Raw genomic sequence first — 7,018 nt, forward strand, 5'->3', positions numbered from 1 at the left:
CCTCATGGGAACTCTATTTCCTTAGGTTTTTGTTTGTTTGTTTTTGTTATTTTGTAGGCTGTTTACTTTGTGCACGTGGAGTCTGGTAACTTCAACTGGATTGGCCTTGATGTGGCCCATGCAATAACATTTTTTTCCCCCTGGGTCATGAAAGTGTCTTTAGACTGTAGGTTTAATGCTTCTTTCATTTCAGGAAAGTTTCCTTTTGAATTATTTCTTTACCAAATATTGTGAACTCTTAAGGAACACTAATTTTTTGGGATGCCTAGGTGGCTCAGTTGGTTAAGCGTCTGCCTTCGGCTCAGGTTATGATCTCAGGGTCCTGAGATTGAGTGCCGCATTGGCCCCCTTGCTTAGCAGGGAGCCTGCTTCTCCCTCTACACCTCCCCCTGCTTGTGCCTCTCTCTCTGACAAATAAATAAATAAAATCTTTTAAAAAAAAAAAAAGAAGGGAACACTAATTTTTCATTTCTTAGATCTTATTTTAATCTATATATTTTTTCTAATTCTTTTTAGCTCTTTGGTTTTTTTATTTTATTTACTCAATGTTTAAGTCCATACTTTTTTTTTTCTTCTTATAGTGATTTTCATTTCTATTATGCTTTTTATTTACAGGCATACCTCAGAGATAGTGTGGGTTTAGACTGTGTTAGTAAAGCAAATATTGCAATAAAGTGGGTCAAATGAATTTGTTGGTTTCCCAGTGCATATAAAAGTTTATGTTTACTCTATATGTAGCCTATTAAGTGTACAATACATTACATCTAAAAAACCATCAAAAACCATATAAAAACCCATCTTAAAAAAACCATACTTTGATTAAAAAATACTTTTTTGCTAAATAATACTAACCATTATCTGAGCTTTTAATGAGTCATAATCTTTTTGCCAGTGGAGGGTCTTACCTCAATATTGATGGCTGCTGACTGATCGGGGTGGTGGTCAAGGAAGGTTGAGGTTGCTGTGGCAATTTCTTACAATAAGATGAAATGAAGTTTGCTATATCCATTGACTCTTCATTTCCTGAATGATTTCTCTGTAGCATGTGATGCTGTTTGATAGCATTTTATCTACAGTACAACTTCTTTCTTTTTTTTTCTTTTTAAAAAAATTTATTTATTTGACAGAGAGAGAGATAGTGAGAGCAGGAACACAAACAGGGGGAGTGGGAGAGGGAGAAGCAGGCTTCCTGCTGAGCAGGGAGCCCCATGTGGGACTCGATCCCAGGACTCTGGGATCATGACCTGAGCCAAAGGCAGACGTTTAACGACTGAGCCACCCAGGTGCCCTACAGTACAACTTCTTTCAAAATTAGAGTCAAATCTCTCAAACTCTGCCACTGCTTTATCAACTAAGTTTGTGGAATATTCAAATCTTCTGTTGTCATTTTAACAATCTTCACAGTATCATCACCAGGAGTAGGTTCCATCTCAGAGACCATTTTCTTTGGTCATGTCTAGGAAGCAACTCCTCATCTATTGAAGTTTTATCACAAGATTGCAGCAATTCAGTCACATCTTCAGATTCCATTTATAATTCTAGTCCTGTTGCTCTTTCCACCACATCTGCAGTTGCTTTCTCCATGGAAGACCCCTCAAAGTCATCCATGAGCGTTGGAGTCAGCTTCTTCCAAAGTCTTGTTCATGTTGATGCTTTTGACCTCTTCCCATGAATCATGAATATTCTTAATGGCACCTAGAATGATGGATCCTTTCCTGGTTTTCAATGGACTTTGCCCAGATTCATCTGAGAAATCACTATTTATGGCAGCTATAGCCTTATGAAATGTATTTCTTAAATAATATGACTTGAAAGTCACAATTACTCCTTGATTCCTTAGCTGCAGAATGGATGTTGTGTTACCAGGCATGAAATAATTTCATTGTACATCTCCATCAGAGTTCTTGGGTGGACAGATGCATTGTCAATAAGTGGTTATATTTTGAAAGGAATCTTTTTTTCTGAGCATTAGGTCTCAACCATGGGGTTAAAATATTTAGTAAATCATGTTGTAAACAGATATGCCGTCATCCAGGCTTTGTTGATCCATTTATAGAGCATAGGCAGGGTAGATTTAGCATAATTCTTGAGGGCCCTAGGATTTTTAGAATGGTAAATGAACATTGGCTTCAACTTGAAGTCACAGCTGCATTAGGCTTTAAAGCTTTAAAGCCAGACATAGACTTCTCCTTTCTAGCTATGAAAATCCTAGACAGTATCTTCTTCCAATAGAAGACTTTTTTGTTGGTTAGTGTAGCCATCCTCATTATCTTAGCTAGCTCTTCTGGATAACTACATCAGCACTTGCTGCTTCACCTTGCACTTTTATGTTATAGAGATGCCTTCTTTCCTTAAACTTGTGAACCAACCTCTGCTAGCTTCAGACTTTTCTTCTGTAGCTTCTTCATCTCTCTCAGCCTTCCTAGAATTGAAGATATTTAGGGCCTTCCTCTGGGTTAGGCTTTTGCGTAATGGAATGTTTTGGCTCGTTTGTTCTATCCAGACCACTAAAGCTTTCTCCATGTCAGCAATAATGCTGTTTTGCTTTCTTATCATTTGTATGTTCACTGGAGTACACTTTTAATTTCCTTCAGGAACTTTTCCTTTGCATTCCCAACTTAGCTGTTTGGTGCAAGAGGCCTAGCTTTTGGCCTGTCTTAACTTTTGACATGCCTTCCTTACTAAGCTTAATCATTTCCAGCTTTTGATTTAAAGTAAGAGACATGTGACTCTTCCCCTTATTTGAACATTTAGAGGGTATGGTAAGGTTATTAACTGACCTAATTCAATATTGTGTCTCAAGGAATAGGGAGGTCCAAGGATAGGGAGAGTGATGGGGAATAACCAGTTGGTGGAGCAGTGAGAACATACATATTTAATGATTAAATTTGCTGCTTATATGGATGTGATTTTGGTGCCCCAAAACAATTACAGTAGTAACAGCAAAGATAACTGATCACAGATCTCCCTAACAAACATAATAATAATGAAAAAGTTTCGAGTATTGTAAGCATACCAAAATGTGACACGAGACATGAAGTAAGCAAATACTGTTAGAAAAATGGCACTAATAGACTTGCTCAAGGCAGGGTTGCCACAAAACTTCAATTTGTAAAAAATACAGTTTCTGCAAAGTGCAATAAAACAAAGCACAATAAAATGAGGTCTGCTTGTATTTCTTGAATTTCTCCATTTTTCACCACTTCATATTTTCTGTCATTTATTTCTTTGCATAACTCATATATTTTCTGCCATTTTAGAAAGAAGTTATATCTTTAAAAATTCATAGAAAATTTTGCTCATAACTTTCACTACTTCATAGTATATAACCTATTATGTGTATGCTATATACCTTGTGCCATTTCCCTTTACTTTCTTCTTGAAGTATTTTCATATAGGTCATCTCCTGCCTTATTTTATAATAAAGTTATTATAGTGTATGTATAATTATTATTTTAAAATTTTATTTTATTTTATTTTATTTTTTTAAAGATTTTATTTATTTATTTGAGACAGAGAGAATGAGAGACAGAGAGCATGAGAGGGAGGAGGGTCAGAGGGAGAAGCAGACTCCCTGCCGAGCAGGGAGCCCTTTTGCGGGACTCAATCCCGGGACTCCAGGATCATGACCTGAGCCGAAGGCAGTTGCTTAACCAACTGAGCCACCCCAGGCGCCCTTAAAATTTTATTTTTAAATAATCTCTACACCTAATGTGGAGCTTGAACTTACAACCCTGAGATCAAGAGTCACATATTCTACTGACTGAACCAGCCAAGCACCCCAATTATTAATCTAATACACTAATTGAATATTTGAAAAGATACTGTGGAGGAGGATTGTAAGGGTTTTAGTGAGGTATGATAGAAGGCAGCTGAGTTTGAAATGTTGTCTCCAAATCACCTCTCACCTGTTGGGATGATTCTCTCCTGGATTCCTGGGCTAACTACTGGCTCAGAGCAGCCATATTTGTTAATTTTGGTCATTTGTCTTATGATTTATCCTTTACTTCTCATTACATAACGGGAATAGTCAAGTGTTTAGCTGCTTCCCACCTCCTGTCGCCTTGGTTTTTCTTTCATTCCACCACACATGGCCTACTTATTGCAAAGGTGCCGTATCTGTGTCTTTCCCTTTAAGTTCCTTTCCTTGGTCACTCTGTGGAATGAATGTTTACACACTCCCATGTTTCTGTTCAAAGTGAAGATCACTGGTTTTATTATAAGTGTATCCACCTCTTTTTGAGACTGCTGAGCTTAGTGACTGGCTTAAGTTCTTAGGAGGCATGATTCTTATTTTGGTGTTCACTCTTGTCCTGTTTCAATTTTTATTGCACATAAGGTTTTTTTTTTTTCATGCGTTGTGGTTTGGAATTATAGATACATTTCCTAGCCTTTCTAAGGATGGAGTTTACATTTTTGTTTCTTCTGATATAAAGGAAGAGGAAAGAAGAAGCATCTCAAGTTTGGACTCTCAGTCTGGAAGTCTGAATTTATTTACATAATTGAGGTTAACATAATTTTATTTTTGCTGTCATACTTGTCTGAAATTTGGATTCAAGATTATATATGCTTCATGAATATGTTGTGTAATATTGACTTTTCAATAATTTAAGGAAGTTAGCTGTAGGAGAAAAGAAAATTCTTGGACTGTTTTAATATCTGTGTTTTAGATGAAAAATAATTTGAGATTAGGTGGCAACATGTGCTTCACAGTGTGGTTGTGAGTATTCTGTAGAGTATGTATAAAAACATTATATTTGAAGTCAATTTAAATCTCATTTTCTTCTATATTCTCTCTACTTTTTACATGCAATATAATAGGTTTTATCTCCATGTATTATTCTTCATACTTTTTAATATATTCATGTTTAAGTTGAATTATTATTGAGGTAATCGAATAGAAATGGTAAAAAGATTAAAAATTGTCAAGGACAGTTTTTTACTGTTGCTCTGGAATTCAACTTTAGTCATCATAAAATAAAGATTTAAAGCTACTCTAAGAAATGGCAAAGGCCTCTTTGTTGTTAGAAAACTAAATGCCTCTCATTTTTTCTTATTAACACCTTCTTCAGTTGGCTACACTGGGAGAACCAAAACAACCATAGGCAATAATTCCCCAAGCCAAGTGATCTCAGTTTGGCAATCCCAAATCTCTGCAGCATCACTTGGTCACTACCCCCTGGGGATATAATTAGTTGCTGCTCTGACTGTTTTATACAGCCATTTTGAGTGTCTGTAATGATACTGTATAGGATCCCTTTGATTTGGGGAGAATTGTAATCTATCTGAGTCTTTAGTGATACTGTTCTCTTAATTTTCTTTACAAAACAGGTAAGTGGGAAGGACAGAAATAAAATCTATAGTGAGTAAATCAGCAAGCCAAGGTTTCTATGTTCCAGGAATTAAGTTTTCCTCAACTCACCATGATGTCAGCCTTCTGTGTGGCATGTTGCTGTTGGTATCCTAGAGAAGGAGGGTGGAACAGGAATCAGGCCTGTGAAGGAGAGTCACTGTGTATGGGTAGCTGAGGGTATGAGTAGGGGAAAGTGTACATCTAGCCCTCAAAGAATAAGAATAAAGCTGTAGAAGAATATCATAGAAGACTCAAAGTTTATCATATGACTATCTTCCTTTCCAAGTTTCCCAACAATATTACCTTGGCTTTTTAAAAAAGATATATTTATTTATTTATTGGGGGGGTGTGGAGGGACAGAGAGAATCTTCAAGCAGACTCCCCACTAAGCATGGAGCCCTGATGTGGGGCTCAATTTCATGACCCTGAGATCATAATTAGCCAAAACCAAGAGTTGGATGCTTAACCAACTGAGCCACTCAGGTGCCCGTGACCTTGTGTTTGTTTTGCTATGTTTTTAGTTATTTTTTCAGTCTTTGTGACTTTCTTTCTGGCCTGTGGTCAGCTTGGCCACCTGATCCGTCTATTCAGTGCCCAGAAACTTTTCATCCCTTTGTAAACTTCTGCTTCACCTGCCATTCCACTGCTCTGCCCTCATCCAAATGGTTACAGTTCTTTAATTGATGTCAAGCTGCTGCATATTGAGGGTGTGAGTCACAACAGAGTGACATGTAGGTTCTCTGAAAACTTTGTCATCTAGCCCCTAATGGGAAGACATTTCATTTATCTATTCTTTGACAGTTCTTTCTCATTCATTATATTATTTATTCACTAATGAACCCATTTGATATTTACAGTGTGTGCCTATGATGCCCTAGGCCCAAACTGCCCATTTACAAAGCAGAAAAATTTATGTAAATTGGTATCTCGTTTTTTTTTACTGTTTTCATCCTTCATTTTGACTTGCAGTTCAGTTTTGGCTTCTCTAGCTCACCACTGATGGTCCTCCTACCTCTGAGACTGTTTTGCCTAATTTGTTGTCTCCTTTGTCTCCTTCCACATTATTACTATGACTTTCTATATGGTTGGGTTTTGCTTTTTTTTCTCTCTATCCTCTTTCCCTCAGGGAATTCATTCACTCCTGTACATTCAGTTATTACTCAGATGGATTACTATACAATTATATCTTGAACCTCTATATATTTCTTGCCACACATCCTGACTCATATTTCCACCTGTACATCTCACTAGTATCTGAAACTCCAGTTGTTTAATATAAATGTGATCATCTATTTTCTCCATTCCCACAAATTCTGTGTCCAGTTTCCTTATTTTTAAAAACAAATCCACCATTGTCCTATCTATCCATGCTAGAATCTTGGTGTCATCTTTGACATCACTCCTCATGTTCAGTCCAACTTTAATCAGCTACCAATTTTTTTGTGTATTTCTTAATATTTTTATTTTCTGATTTGACAGTCTTAAAGCTAAAACCTTACAGTTTTAGTACATCTGTATAACCCCCCAGATCTACTTTATTTCAGCATTCTCCTTAGAGGACTCCCTACCTCCATTGTTTCTTTCCTCCAAATGACCCATCACTCTTACAGATGGAGCACCTTCCCTAATTACTGGCCTTATCACCAATTCCTTGCACCCTCTTCG

The 7,018-nt window shown here is 36.9% G+C and overlaps 1 pseudogene; it reads right to left on the reverse strand.

Annotated features, from left to right (window-relative positions):
- Window positions 1–852: 852 nt before the first annotated feature.
- On the reverse strand, window positions 853–6,760 carry LOC118007374 (annotated as a pseudogene).
- Window positions 6,761–7,018: the final 258 nt, after the last annotated feature.

Source organism: Mirounga leonina, unplaced genomic scaffold (genome assembly GCF_011800145.1).
Source record: "Mirounga leonina isolate KUSES-001 unplaced genomic scaffold, KU_Mleo_1.0 Mir_119171, whole genome shotgun sequence".
Classification (NCBI taxonomy): domain Eukaryota; kingdom Metazoa; phylum Chordata; class Mammalia; order Carnivora; family Phocidae; genus Mirounga; species Mirounga leonina.